At 43.3% G+C, this 16290-nt stretch overlaps 1 pseudogene; it reads right to left on the bottom strand.

The window, feature by feature from the left end:
• Window positions 1-517: 517 nt before the first annotated feature.
• LOC141251451 (uncharacterized) lies at window positions 518-7569 on the bottom strand (annotated as a pseudogene).
• Between the last annotated feature and the right edge of the window lie 8721 nt (window positions 7570-16290).

Below are 16290 nucleotides of genomic sequence, written 5' to 3'. Positions count from 1 at the left end.
ACCTCTAACCGTTTACTTGGAAAATGTTATGGTTTCCCTTGTCGAAAATCTCAACCGCCCCATGAGGAAAGACACGGGCTATCACATTGGGTGCGCTCCATCTAGACCGCAGCTTCCCTAGGAAGAGTTGAAGGCGCGAGTTATAGAGTAGGACCTTGTCTCCCACATTTAAAGCCTTGTGCAATATGTGGTTGTCATGCCACGATTTGTTCTTCTCTTTGTATATCGCCGTGTTCTTGTACGCTTCTCAGCGTATCTCTTCTAGATCATGCAGCTGCAAATTCCGGTGCTCGCCGGCCTCATTTATCTCCATATTACATTTTTGGACCGCCCACCATGCTTTATGCTCGAGCTCCACTGACAGATGACATCCATTTCCGAACACTAGACGGTATGGGGACATCCTTATGGGTGTTTTGTCCCTATCAAAGATACCCAACTAACGAATCCACTAGTAGAGTCGTAAGCAGGAGTCCAATCCCAAGAGAGCCAGAATGATAGTTTATTTCCTATTACGCTACCAAGTAGTAACTATTGGGGGTTTGAATGCGGTGCGGTAGGCCCATAGTGCGTCATCGAGGGGGAGACTCCAATCTTTCCTATTCGGAGCAACTGTCTTTTCCATCACCCCCTTGAGTTGTCGATTGGAAACCTCGGCTTGACCATTGCTCTGCGGGTAGTATGCTGTAGAGATTCGCTGAGTTACTCCATATTTCTTTAGTAGAGCGTTGATCGTCTTTTTATAGAAGTGGGTAGCCTGATCGCTGATAAGGGCCCTGCGAATTCCATATCTAGCAAAAATGTTCTCCTTAAGGAAACCTGTAACTACTTTAGAATCATCAGTTCTGGTGGCTTTTGCTTCTACCCGTTTGGAAACCTAGTCCACCATAAGCAATATATATAGATTCCCAAAAGAGTTAGGAAAAGGTCCCATAAATTCTATCCCCCAAACATCGAAGATCTCACAAAAGACCAACAGTGTTTGTCGCATTTCATTCCTTCACGATATTTTCCCTATCCTCTGACACCTATTACAAGTTTGATAAAAGGCATATGCATCTCGAAAGATGTGTGGGAAAAAGAAACCAGTGTCAAGTACCTTCCTACCAGTCTTATTGGGCCCGAAATGCCCCCCACATTCGTAAGAGTGACAAAAAGAAAGGACAGATTGTACCTCGTTATCCGGGAGGCATCGTCGGATTACCTTATCCAGGCAATGTTTCCACAAGTATGGATCATCCCACACATAGTATTGTACCTCACTCTTGATTTTGTCACGTTGAGCTTTGGTGTAGTTAGGAGGGAACTCCTCTCGAACTAGGTAGTTCACAATGTGTGCGTACCATGTCTTGAGGGAGCGAAGAGCGAGAAGTTGAGCTTTTGAGGTGTACATAAGTAATTCTGGGGTCAGGTCACGGTCGTGATGGTGTGTCAGGTTTGTGACATCTGGGTCGGACTTCTTTGAGGGTAACTCTCGATCGTGATAGGCTGTCTCGACCGAGACTTCGATCCAGTTTTCACCGATTTCATTTGATTCATTTCCGGGACAGCCATCTCGGCTGTGAGGGGATATCTCGGTCGTGACACATGTAATTTCTTGGCATATGAAATTTCAATTCAGCACAAGGACTCGTCTAGAAAGTCTCCCAGGCTCGGTCTTGCCTCTTCTCCACCATCATGAACTATGCGGCTGAGATGGTCCACCACAGAGTTCTCGGAACCCTTTTGATCCCGAATCTCCACATCGAACTCACTCAACAATAAAACCCACCGGATGAGTCTTGGATTTGACTCCTTCTTTGTCATGAGGTAACGAATACCTGCGTGATCGGTGTGGATGATTACCTTAACGCCAAGTAGATATTGTCTGAATTTGTCTATGGCGTAGACTACAGCTAGCAACTCTTTTTCGGTGGTGGAGTAGTTCTTCTAGACGCCGCTCAGGGTCATTGGGTCGTAGTAGATAACATGCAGTGTGCCAAACCTCCTGGCCAAGAACGGCTCCTACGGCATAGTCACTAGCGTCGAACATGATCTCGAATGGTAGGGACCAATCTGGCGCTTTGATGATAGGAGCAACAGTGAGCTGTGATTTTAAAGTGTTGAATGCAAGCTTACACTCATCGGTGAAAACAAAATCCACCTCATCCTTCAACAGCTAACATAGTGGTGTCACGATCTTGGAGAAGTCTTTTATAAATCCGCGATAGAAACCTGCATGGCCTAGAAAAGAACGAACTTCGCGCACATTAGTAGGATAAGGTAAAGACTGAATTAAATCAATCTTAGCCTTATCGACATCAATCCCCTTAGAGGATACAATATGACTCAACACAATGCCGTTATTGACCATAAAATGACATTTTTCAGAATTCAAGACCATGTTAGTTTCGACACATCTTTGTAGCACAAGTGTCAAGTTATGCAAACATGAATCAAACGAATAGTCATGGACTGCAAAGTCATCCATGAATACCTCAATAAAATTCTCAATGTACTCAGAGAAGATGCTCACCATACATCATTGGAATGTACCGGGTGTGTTGCATAGTTCGAACGACATTCTGCGGTATGCAAAGGTGCCAAAAGGAAATGTCAAAGTAGTCTTCTCCTGGTCTTCTGGGGCTATGGCCACCTGGAAGTAACCCAAGTATCCATCGAGAAAACAATAATATGTGCGACCTGCAAGACGTTCTAGCATTTGGTCAATAAAAGGGAGAGGGAAGTGATCCTTATGGGTTACCGCGCTCAGCTTGCGGTAGTCGATGCAGACACGCCATCCATTCTGTGTTCTTTGTGGCACTATTTCACCAGCCTCATTCTCCACTACAGTGATCCTTCCCTTCTTCTTAAAGACCTGTGTCCGGCTGACCCACAGGCTGTCAGAAATTGGATGGATCATGTCAGCTGACAACAATTTCAGCACCTCTTTCTTTACCACCTTCATCATGGGAGGATTTAATCGTTGCTGAGGTTGTTAGCTTTGTTTATCTCCTTCATCAAGTAGAATCATATGCATGCAGGTGGAGGGGGTTAGCCCCTTGATGTCAGAAATGGACCATCTTAACGATGTGATGATGCTTTTCAAGACCTGCACCAGCTTCCCTTCCTACTTCTTTCCGAGGGCACTTGAGATGATGATTGGCAAAGTTTTCCTTGGCCGAGGAATGCATACTTTAGGTGTGAAGGTAGATCTTGTAGCTCAATGGTGGGTGCTTGCACAATAGAAGGGAGTGGTTTCTCGCTCGAAAATGTAAGTAACGCGGGCCCACCGGCACAAAGGGTACCTGGAGCATCAAACTCAGCTAGGACCTCATGCACATCAGCGCATAGTATCATATCATGCTTTTTAGAGCTTACAATACTATTTTCTATGACAGATTGAAGTGAATCAATCCCACACACATCAAAAATTTCCCGAACAATAGGGTCAATTACATCAATAGAGAAAACAGAATTATCATTCGTAGAATGTTTTATAGCCTCAAATATGTTAAAGCTAACTATATCTCCATCAAACTCAACTTCCAGCGACCCACTTGCTAGATCAATTTTAGTATTAGTTGTCTTCATGAAGGGCCTACCCAGAAGGATAGGCTCCCCTTGCTTGTCATGCTCCATATCTAGCACATAAAAGTCAGCTGGAATTATTAAATTATTAACTATTACCAACACATCCTCGACTATCCCTTTCGGGTAAACCGTTGACCTGTCAACAACCTGAATCACAATCCCTGTTTCAGTCAGGGGTCCTAGCCCTAGCAGCTTATATAATCAATAAGGCATGATATTAATAGAAGCACCTAGATCAATGGCCTTATTAATCCTCTTCTCACAAATAATACAGGGAATACTAACCATCCCTTGGCCCAAGCACCTCTTTGCTATCTTCTATTGGATTGCTGCAGAGACTCTCTCGCTGACCTGCACCTTTTGCTTCCATTTCAGCTTCGGGTTCCTCTTGATGGTGCAGTGCTCCTTCAAGAACTTAGCATAACGAGTAATACTTTTAACGAGGTTAAGCAAAGGGATGTTTACCTCAAACTTACTAAACGTTTCGAAGAGTTCCTTGTCTTTCGCAGGTCTGCGTGTGTCCTTCAAGGCTTCTGGGAATGGTGCAGGTGGTTTCTCGGAGTATAACGGAGGAAAGTTGGGCCTCACATAGTTTTCTTGTCGTAGCTTGAAGTCACCTCAGTCCTCATAGTTGTCGTCGGCACTTACTGGGGTGGAGTCACGGTCGTGATCACTAGGTTTCGGTCGTGACGTTGAAGACTCAGGCTTGTCGTGTGCAGAAGGAGGTCGTGATAATTGGTCACGGTCGTGATCTTCTAAACTGGGGCTTAATCTCGATCGTGACATTGTGTTACGGTCGTGATCCGCTTTGTTGATTTTTTCGGAAATCAAATCACCGTCATCTCGGTCGTGATCAGTCTGTCTCGATCGTGACGTTTGCTAAACCACTAATCAATGTAATCAAACCATACATCAAAACCACTAATCCTAACCAAGAAATCTGCATAGCACAACCACAACAATATGCATCAAAGTCCAAGAAATAGAAACCTAATCCTAGAATCTAATACAACCACCAATGATGTGTAATAAATCTCATGAAATAGTGAAAGGGTGAGCATGCGAGGCATGGATGTCAATAAGCACAAAAACAGAAGAATAAAAGGTAATTACTAACTTCTTATCCCTCCATGGTGAATCCTAAAACCCGAGACAATCCTTCAACTCCCTTCTTATGTCTCCGACGCCAATAAATGATGCAATCAATCTAACCTAGTAGTTAAAACATCACAAACAATGTAATCCCGGCGCCCATTCGGGTTTTCACCAAAATTCTAAAGTGGTAGGAACTATTTTTCTTTTCTTTTCTTTCTTTATTTTCAGGCACCCATCTTTTACTTTTTATCCATTTTTACTTGCCTAGTTCTTTCGTTCCTTTTTTTATTTATTTTATTTTATTGTTGGAGCCCTCTTTTTCGATCCAATTACTTCTTACTCTCCTGGGTTTTTTGATTTTTTCTTTTCTTTTTAAACATAATAAAAGCAAATGTTCAAGTAATATCCGGTACAGACTCGACAAATAGAAAAACAGCAAAACACATCAGCATAGTAGACTCAAAAAACATAAAAAACAGCAGAATAGCAAAGTACGAAAACATAAGCAGAATAACACCTCGAAAAGTCAACTCCTTTCCCTACACTTGATTCGTGCATTGTCCTCAATGCAGCAAAAGAGGAGACCATAAAAAGAGAAGTGGAAGAAGACACGTGGAATGCTGTGGTGCTATCTCGGTTGTGAGGAGCAAAGGGGGGAGGGTAATGGTCGACCGCATCACAACCGTGACATAGTGTCACGATCGTGACACGAGTAGCTGTGGTATGTGATCGGTGCTTTTCCTCCTCCGATGACCTCCTGATGCTGGTCCCGTTATTCCATGTAAAAGAAAACAAAAACAAAATAGAATTATGGGAGAAACGTCAGCAGTACTCCCTCGGGTTGCCTCCCGAATAGCGCCTTAGTTATCATCGCGGCACGACGTAGGCTAGATTCTCAATTGACTGTCCCAGGCTCCTCGAGAGCCATCTCTTCAATTACCTCGTTGGAGAAACTTTCATGATAAGGTTTTAACCTCTAACCGTTTACTTGGAAAATGTTATGGTTTCCCTAGTCGAAAATCTCCACCGCCCCATAAGGAAAGACACGGCTATCACATAGGGCGCACTCCATCTAGACCGCAGCTTCCCTAGGAAGAGTTGAAGGCGCGAGTTATACAGTAGGACCTTGTCTCCCACATTGAAAGCCTTGCGCAATATGTGGTTGTCATGCCACGATTTCGTCTTCTCTTTGTATATCGTTGCGTTCTCGTACGCTTCTCGGCGTATCTCTTCTAGATCATGCAGCTGCAAATTCCGATGCTCGCCGGCCTCATTTATCTCCATATTACATTTTCGGACCACCCACCATGCTTTATGCTCGAGCTCCACTGGCAGATGACATCCCTTTCTGAACACTAGACTGTATGGGGACATCCTGATGGGTGTTTTGTCCCTATCAAAGATACCCAACTAACGAATCCACTAGTAAAGTGGTAAGCAGGGGTCAAACCCCTAGATATTGGGGGGTTTGTATGCGGTGCGGTAGGCCCATAGTGCGTCATCGAGGGGAAGACTCCAATCTTTCCTATTCGGAGCAACTGTCTTTTCCAGCACCCCCTTGATTTGCCGATTGGAAACCTCGGCTTGACCATTGCTCTGCGGGTGGTATGCTGTAGAGATTTTCTGAGTTACTCCATATTTCTTTACTAGAGCGCTGATCGTCTTATTACAGAAGTGGGTACCCTGATCACTGATAAGGGCCCTACAAATTCCATATCTAGCAAAAATGTTCTTCTTAAGGAAACCTGCAACTACTTTCGAATCATCAGTTCTGGTGGCTTTTGCTTCCACCAATTTGGAAACATAGTCCACCGCAAGCAATATATATATATTCCCAAAAGAGTTAGGAAAAGCTCCCATAAATTCTGTCCCCCAAACATCGATGATCTCACAAAAGATCAACAGTGTTTGTGGCATTTCATTCCTTCGGGATATTTTCCCTACCCTCTAGCACCTATCACAAGTTTTACAAAAGGCATATGCATCTCTAAAGATGTGTGGAAAAAAGAAACCAGTGTCAAGTACCTTCCTAGCAGTCTTATTGGGCCCGAAATGCCCCCCACATTCGTAAGATTGACAAAAAGAAAGGACAGACTGTACCTCATTATCCGGGAGGCATCGTCGGATTACCTTATCCACGCAATGTTTCCACAAGTATAGATCATCCTACACATAGTATTTTTCCTCACTCTTGATTTTTTCGAGTTGATCTTTGGTGTAGTTAGGAGGGAACTCCTCTCGAATTAGATAGTTCATAATGTGTGCGTACCATGGCTTGAGGGAGGGAAGAGGGAGCAGTTGAGCTTCGGAGGTGTACATAAGTTATTCTGGGGTCAGGTCACGGTCGTGATGGTGTGTCAGGGTCGTAACATCTAGGTCGGACTTCTTTGAGGGTAACTCTCGATCGTGATAGACCTGTCTCGACCGAGACTTCAATCCAGTGTTCACCGATTTCATTTCATTCATTTCAGCGACCGCCATCTCAGTTGTGAGGGCATATCTCGGTCGTGACACATGTAATTTCTTGGCATATGAAATTTCAATTCAGCACAAGGACTCGTCCGGAAAGTCTCCCAGCCTCGTTCTTGCCTCTTCTCCACCATCATGAACTATGCGGCTGAGATGGTCCACCACAAAGTTCTCGGAACCCTTTTGGTCCTGAATCTCCACATCGAACTCACTCAACAATAAAACCCATAGGATGAGTCTAGGCTTTGACTCCTTCTTTGTCATGAGGTAACGAATAGCTGCGTGATCGGTGTTGATGATTACCTTAGCGCCAAGTAGATATTGTCTGAATTTACCTAGGGCGTAGACTACAGCTAGCAACTCTTTTTTTGTGGTGGAGTAGTTCTTCTGGGTGACGCTCAGGGTCATTGAGGGGTAGTAGATAACATGCATTGTGCCCAACCTCCTGGACAGGAACGGCTCCTACAACATAGTCACTAGCGTCGCACATGATCTCGAATGGTAGGGACCAATCTGGCGCTTTGATGATAGGAGCAGCAGTGAGGTGTGATTTTAAAGTGTTGAATGCAAGCTTACACTCATCAGTGAAAACAAAATCCACCTCCTTCTTAACCAGCTAACATTGTGCTGTCGCGATCTTGGAGAAGTCTTATATAAAACTGCGATAGAAAACAGCATGGCCTAGAAAAGAACGAACTTCGCGCACATTAGTAGGATAAGGTAAAGACTGAATTACATCAATCTTAGCCTTATCGACCTCAATCCCATTATAGGATACAATATGACCCAACACAATGCCGTGATTGACCATAAAATGACACTTTTCATAATTCAAGACCAAGTTAGTTTGGACACATCTTTGTAGCACCAGTGTCAAGTTATGCAAACATGCATAAAACGAATATCCATGGACTGAAAAGTCATTCATGGATACCTCAATAAAATTCTCAATGTACTCAGAGAAGATGCTCACCATACATCATTGGAATGTACCGGGTGCGTTGCATAGTCCAAACGGCATTCTGCGGTATGCAAAGGTGCCAAAAGGACATGTGAAAGTAGTCTTCTCTTGGTCTTCTGGGGCTATGGCCACCTGGAAGTAACCCAAGTATCCATCGAGAAACCAATAATATGCACGACCTATAAGACATTCTAGCATTTGGTCAATAAAAGGGAGAGGGAAGTGATCCTTATGGGTTACCGCGTTCAGCTTGCGGTAGTCAATGCAGTCATGCCATCCATTCTGTGTTCTTTGCGGCACCATTTCACCAGCCTCATTCTCCACTACAGTGATCCTTCCCTTCTTCTTAATGACCTGAGTCGGGCTGACCCACCGGCTGTCAGAAATTGGATAGATCATGTCAGCTGACAACAATTTCAGCACCTCTTTCTTTACCACCTTCATCATGGGAGGATTTATTCGTCGCTGAGGTTGTCAACTTTATTTATCCCCTTAATCAAGTAGAATCCTATGCATGCAGGTGGAGGGCTTATCCCCTTGATGTCAGCAATGGACCATCTTAACGATGTGGTGTTGCTTTTCAAGACCTGTACCAGCTTCCTATCCTACTTCTTTCCGAGAGCACTTGAGATGATGATTGGCAAAGTTTTACTTGGCCGAGGAATGCATACTTTAGGTGTGAAGGTAGATCTTGTAGCTCAATGGTGGGTGCCTGCACAATATAAGGGAGTGGTTTCTTTCTTGAAAATGTAAGTAACGCGGGCCCACCGGCCAAAAGGGTACCTGGAGAATCAAACTCAGCTAGGACCTCATGCACATCAGCGCATAGTATCATATCATGCTCTTTAGAGCTTACAATACTATTTTCTACGACACATTTAAGTGAATCAATCCCACACATATAAAAATATTCCTGAACAATAGGGTCAATTACATCAATAGAGAAAACAGAATTATCATTCGTAGGATGTTTCATAGCCTCAAATATGTTAAAGCTAACTATATCTCCATCAAACTCAACTGCCAGCGACCCACTTGCTAGATCAATTTTTGTATTAGTTGTCTTCATGAAGGGCCTACCCAGAAGGATAAGCGCCCCTTGCTTGTCATGCTCCTTATCTAGCACATAAAAGTCAGCTGGAAATATCAAATTATCAACCATTACCAACACATCTCGACTATCCCTTTCGGGTAAATTGTTGACCTTTCAGCAACCTGAATCCAAATCCCTGTTTCAGTCAGGGGTCCTAGCCCTAGCAGCTTATATAATCAATAAGGCATGACATTAATAGAAGCACCTAGATCTAGCATGGCCTTATTAATCCTCTTCTCACCGATAATACAGGGAATACTAACCATCCCTTGGTCCACGCACTTCTTTGCTATCTTCTGCTGGATTGCCGCAGAGACTCTCTCGCTGACCTTCACCTTTTGCTTCCCTTTCAGCTTCTGGTTCCTCTTGATGGTGCAGAGCTCCTTCAAGAACATAGCATAACGAGGAATACTTTTAACGAGGTTAAGCAAATGGATGTTTACCTCACACTTACTAAACGTTTCAAAGAGTTCCTTGTCATTCGCAGATCTGTGTGTGTCCTTCAAGTCTTCTGAGAATGGTGCAGGTGGTTTCTCGGAGTATAACGGAGGAAAGTTGGGCCTCATATAGTTTTCTTGTCCTAGCTTGAAGTCACCTCTGTCCTCATAGTCGTCGTCAGCACTTACTGGGGTGCAGTCACGGTCGTGATCACTAGGTTTCGGTCGTGACATTGAAGACTCAGGCTTGTCGTGTGCAGAAGGAGGTCGTGATAATTGGTCACGGTCGTGATCTGCTAAACTGGGGCTTAATCTTCGGTCGTGATCAGTCTATCTCGATCGTGATGTTTCCTCTGAGGCCAAATATCAATCGTGACACCCATGTCTCGGTCGTGACAGCTGTTTAGACTCTTTTTACAACATCTCTTCTTCTACCTTTTGTTCGAGTTTTCGTCCACTTCTCAAGTGCATAGCGCTAATGTTCTCTCTCGGATTCCTCTCAGTTGGGGAGGGAATATTCCCTGAATTTATCACATGAGGTTAGAGACAATGTCGGACAATTGCCCAAATTTTTTCTCGACACTCTTGATGCTTGATTCGGTTGTTTGGATATGAGTGGTGAAGTGCTGCGTCAAAGATCTGAGCATTTTCTCCATAGATGGATCTTGGGGTTTTGGTTGATATGGAGCGTGGTAGTGGTAGTTTTGGTATTGATTTTGGTAGTAGCCTTGATTTTTTCCACCCACCGGATCGTTCCACCTAAAGGCAGGATTATCTTTACCTCGCTGATTATAATTGTTATTTTGGTCGTAGCGAGGCCTAGGAGGTCCGAAACCTCCCACCACATGAACTTCAGCAATCGCCGAATCCTGAATATGAGGGCACATATCAGTAGGGTGGCTCTCATCTGCGCATATGCCACATAGTCGTGTTGGCTTCTGGTTTCCGATGGCCATCCCCTTAATCAAACTCTTTAGTTCAGCAAATTCGCTCTACCATTCAGGTTCTCTGGAGCTTACAACTAGCTCCTCTCTTTGTATAAGTCCTCCGAAAACTCCTAGTCCCTTCAGCAATTTCGTTTATTCGGACTCTGGCTTCGGCAGGAGTCAAATTCAGCACACTACCATTAAAACAACATCTACTAGCCTTCTCTCATGATCAAGTAACCCATTGTAAAGGTGGGTCACCAAGTCTTTCTCCTCGAACCCATGGAATGGGCAGCTAGCACATAATCTCGCGAACCTCTCAACGTAGTCATACAGTGACTCGTCATCATGTTGCTCCACCATAGCAATCACTATTTTCAAAGCAAACCTTCTTGGACAGGAAATATTTACTAAGGAAGGCTATGTGTAGCTTCTCCCAAGTGTCGATTCTCCCTATGAGTAGCAAATAATACCATTGTCGGCGCTATCCTTTAATGTTAGACCGAAAGCTCTCATATTTATCTGCTCGTCAGTCACGTTAATAGGCTTACTGCAGGTACAGATGTCGTGAAACTCACTCAGATGCATAATCGGATCTTCCCCAACCAAGCCATGGAATTTCGGTAGCAGATTGATGAAACCAGTTTTTAGCTCAAACGTAAAACCAGCATTTAAGGCAGGCACCTTTACTCCTAGGTGTTGCTGTGTTAGATCTGCGTCTGTAAGTTGTCGCAACGTTTGATTTCCACCCATTTTGTCAATCACCAAGTCGTGAATACCTTTCCTTAAAGTCTGCAGAAACGTCCTATCTATCTCTGGATCTTAAACAAATAAATTTGGATCAGTAGCGCGAGTGTGGACCATAAGATAGGTCCACACTAAAGTAGTAACACAAAAAGAAATAAACTACAACAGTTGGCTCCCCCGCAACGGCTCAAAAAATTGACAGGCGTTTAAGGTCGTTGTCCCTATCAAAGATACCCAACTAACGAATCCACTACTAAAGTGGTAAGCAGGGGTCGAATTCCAAAAGAGCCAGAACGATAGTATATTTCCTATTATGCTACCAAGTAGTAACTATTGGGGGGGGGGGGGGGTTTGTATGATCTTAATCAACTTGGCAATTAAGCAAATAAGAAAGCAATGTATTGGTTGGGTTGTAAACAATTATGGATATGAAGCTCACTCCTTCTAGCATCAGCACATTATTGAATTGGAATCTTGGTCATCGAATTCTACTAACTTATATTCTGAATTGGTTAATCTGGTTGTCATACTCTTTGTTCGTAAATAGCAACTAGTCCAAATAGTCCTTGTTAGTTGAGCTTTAATCATCTTGTTAAAGCTTAATCTATTTCTCTTTGTTTTGAAGATAACAAACTAATATGTTTAATCTCTTAGTGTTTTTAAGCCTTCCAAGTCATTTCCATATTTGTAAGGATGCGCTTAAGTCATTTAGAGTTGCGCTTGACTGGTCTCAGTCGCGCTTAACACCAACCAGAGAAAGCAAGTTTTGCAAACGGTGTTTAATAAATCCATTCAAGACCAAGAAGTAAGAGTGATAGAGCTTCGAGGGCGTAGAGACGCGCTTGAATGAAGTTGAAGAAAGTTGACCACGAGGTTCCACTGAAGCTTAGGGTGCGCCAGAGCGCAGAAGAACAAATCTACACGCTACGAAGGCTGGTAAAGCGGGAGAGTGCAAGTTGCGTGCACAGGAAGGTGCGAGAAGAACTTTACACTCTTTGGGACGCCACTCCAGGGATCGCCAGTGTGGCAAGAGTTTGTTAGAGCTTGAAGCACATGGATTGCTTATGTGGCGTGGATCAACACATGAAGAACAAAACCAATTCACTCCAAGCCGTTCATTAATTCTGGTGAAGTGATCAAGGCACACGGATTGATGAGGTGGCATTGTGTGTAGTCTTTGTTTGTTACACAATTGAGATATAGGTTTAGCTTAAGAATTGTGTATAAATAGAGTACTATTACATTCACTCTAGGTATTGCAAACGTAGAGAATATAGGAAGCTAGAGAGAGCTTAAGAGATATTTAGTTTGTAATCAGAGAGTGTTGAGAGTGCCTTCTTGTTCTTCAGAGCTGAACTTAGAGTATTGTAGAGAGAGTGCTTACAAGTGAGCTTCAAGTGTTGAAGCGAGAGATTGTAATCACTTCTTAATCAATACAAGTGTAGTGGTGAGTTTTATCCCGAGTCAGCTAGTGACTTAGGGTTCTCACCGTTTGGAAATTCTTGTGTGTGCAAATATAGGTGCGCTTTAACAACTTAAAGCGCGCTTTATTGTCTGTCTAACCTCTTCCGCACTTAAGGACTTTAGTAAATTCATTACTAATAGTTCATCATAGGTTAAGCGCAAGCCAAGCATTCAAAGCGCAATTGAATCCTTGTTAAGCGCAACTAAGGCTTAATGAACCTTACTGACAGAGAACAATAGCTGATCAAACACGTGTTTTCTACAATTGGTATCAGAGCTACAGGTTAGCTATTTGCACTAATCCTTTTACAGGTTCAAAAGGAATCTCAAGTCTAGAACAATGGCCAGTTTCAACCTCGGTATTTCTCTCACCAAGCCCCATGTCCTTGTTGAAGGTGAACTCGAATGGTGGCTCACAATGACGAAGAATTACATCCAGCAGACGGACTACCAGTGTTGGAAGATTATTGAAAAGGGTGATGAGAAGATCTCCGAAACGGATGACTCAAAATGGGAAGCAAAAGAGTACCAACTTATGGAGAAGAATGCTAAAGCGCGACAGCTCATTCTTAATGCTCTTTCAAGGAAAGATATAGACAAGGTAATGTCCCTCCCCACTGCCCAAGTCATGTGGAAAGCCATTATAAACATGCACTCAGGTAGTGATGATATGAAGGACAACCGTATCTTTGAGCTTAATCGCGAATTTTGCTCCATTCGAATGGGGGAAAATGAGCTCGTCTCTGATTATCATTCTCGGTGTCAAATCCTGTATGACAAGATGCTTTCTGCTGGAATGGAGAAGAAAGCTTAGGAGTATTCTATGGCGTTCATTCATGGAGTGAACTCAAAGTATACAACCCTTAAGCAAATTCTTCTTCAATCCAAGGAAACTAGAGAATTGCCTATCTCTGTTCTTGCAGGGAAATTTAAAGTGCAAGAAATCAAGACAATGAGGAAAAACAATCAGAACGAGAGAACAAAGGAATGGCGCTCAAGTTATCTCGTGTTCTCCAAAAGTTTGAAAATGATGATGAAGGAGAAGACGACGATGATGGGGACGTTGCTATGATGACCAAGCTTGTGAAAAAGTTTTTCAACAAACAAAAGTGCGACTCTACCTATAAGCAGCGCGACCTCAGGGATTTCACTTGTTTCAACTGCAATGAGAAAGGTCACCTTGCAAAAGTGTGTCCTCATCCAAAAGTGAATCCAGGATCAAGCTCAAAACAGCCCCCCAAACAAGCGTTCGTCACACTTTGGGGAGAATCTGATGATGATTCGGAAGATGGAGCGCAACCTGACTTGTGCTTAATGGCTGGCGCCGCATCTGACTCAGACTCTGGTTCTAAGATTGAGGTAAATGATCTGAACCTTGACATTCTTCCCAAGCGCAATCTTGTCCTCCTTCTAAAAGAGCTTATGGTTCAACATAAGTCTCTAGCAACTGATGCTAGAGCACGGCTTGTTGAACTAGATAATTCTAAGGAAGAACTGGTTGAGCTTTCCAAACATTTACATGACAAAACCACACTCCTCTCTAAATCTTGTGAACTTTGTCATGGTAAAGGGTTGGAAAGTAACTCTGTCTCAACTAAAGATGTTAAGCTTGATTTGATCATATCAAAGCTTGATGTTCTTACTAAGTTAGTAGAAACAAAGTCTGTCCCTCAAACAGGCTTTGTTAAAGCTAGACCTGGATTGGGCTATGACCCCCAGGAATCTTCCTCCTCCTCCATTCCTTCTCAAGCAAGTGAAATATCTTCTAAGATCAAATCACTTGAACAAGACCTAACTACCTACAAGAGTGAAAACTCTCATTTGAAGAGCAGGATTAAGGTACTTGAGGAACAACCTTCAGAAACCAAAGAGTGGTTTCGTGGGGGAAAGCGCATCATTTGTATAAGAAACAAGCGCTTACCCCAACTCAGCCTCCCGTCTTGCAAAAGAAAGAACCATTTAGACCGGGAAAGGGCAAGTATGGTTATGTGAGAGCTAACCATTACTGTACCTTTTGTGGTCAAAATGGACATGACAAGCGTGAGTGCAAAGACTTGAAGGTTCTTAAGAGTAAGCCCTATAAGCCAATGTCTAAAAATAAGGGCAAGCGTACACATATTCAACAGTCCTCTGTTGAGAACGGTTGCGCTTCTGGACACAGAGGTGCGCTTCGTCCAGCGCGACCTCACATTGTGTTAGATCTGAACGATCCTAGCTATTATGAGCCAGTCCAAAAAACTAACTCAAAAATAGCTATGTCTAATGTTCCCACGAAGCGCAAGCTTCGATGGGAGATCAAAGCTTGATCTCTATTTTTGCAGGTTGGGATGAAATGTAGGTGGTATATCGACAGCGGTTGCTCGTGCCATATGACGGGTGATCCACAGTTACTACTTTCATTCCAAGCTAAGGAATGAGGCAGCGTCTCCTTCGGTGACAAAAAGCAAGGGAAGATCATTGCTAAAGGACAAGCGCATCTCAACAAAGCTATTCAGATAGGAGATGTAAACTTAGTAGAGAACCTTCGGTTCAATCTACTGAGTGTAGCACAAACTATGCGACCAAGGAGGTAATAAGGTATGTTTAGTACAACTGAGTGTGCAGTGGTCAGTCCTGAACAAGAGGTGCTTCTTAAGGGCAAGTGCATAGACAACACTTACCTCATCGACCAATCCTTCTCTCCTAAGCGCAACCTTTGTCTAGCTAAACTCATTGAAACGACAAATCTTTGCACAAGAGAATGGGACACACAAGTCTACATCTACTCAACAAGCTTCAGTCCAAAGATCTTGTTCGTGGTCTTCCTCGCATCAAGGTAGAATCCATGTCTTTGTGCTCAGACTGCTCAAAAGCTAAAGCGACTCGTAGCTCCTTTCCCTCTATCAAGGTAGTACAGAGTAAAGATCTCCTTGAGCTTCTACACTTGGACTTATGTGGACCACTACGAACGCAGAGTAAAGGAGTTAATCGCTATATTTTTGTAATAGTTGATATTATTCTCGCTATACCTGGACTCTTTTCTTGAAACACAAGAGCGAAACCTTTGCAAAGTTTCAAGGTCTTGCGCTTTTACTGAAAAAGAAGCTAGGGCTCCCCATTTGTTCAATTCGTTCTGACAATGGAAACTGAATTCAAGAATGGTGAGTTCCTATCATTTTGTGAGGATAGGGGTATAGATCATAATTTCTCTACTCCTAGAACCCCTGAGCAAAATGGTGTGGTTGAGCGCAAGAATAGGACACTCCAAGAGATGGCACGTACAATGCTACTCTCTAGTGGTGTCTCTTCACACTATTGGGCTCAAGCTGTGAGCACTGCATGTTATATAACTAACCGTGCCTTCTTAAGGCCTATTCTTGAGAAAACTCCCTATGAACTGCTTAAAGGGCGTACACCAAATATCTCTCACCTAAAGGTGTTTGGTTGCAGTGTTACATCCATAACAATGGGAGAGATCTTTTGGGTAAATTTGATGCTAGGAATGACGAGGCTATCTTCCTTGGATATGCACCTACTAGTCAAGGA

Source organism: Phyllobates terribilis, unplaced genomic scaffold, assembly GCF_046119375.1.
Source record: "Phyllobates terribilis strain yellow unplaced genomic scaffold, ASM4611937v1 Scaffold_7044__1_contigs__length_40291, whole genome shotgun sequence".
Classification (NCBI taxonomy): domain Eukaryota; kingdom Metazoa; phylum Chordata; class Amphibia; order Anura; family Dendrobatidae; genus Phyllobates; species Phyllobates terribilis.
The sequence above is the reverse complement of the archived record's forward strand: the minus strand, read 5'-3'. Positions and strand labels throughout refer to the sequence as shown.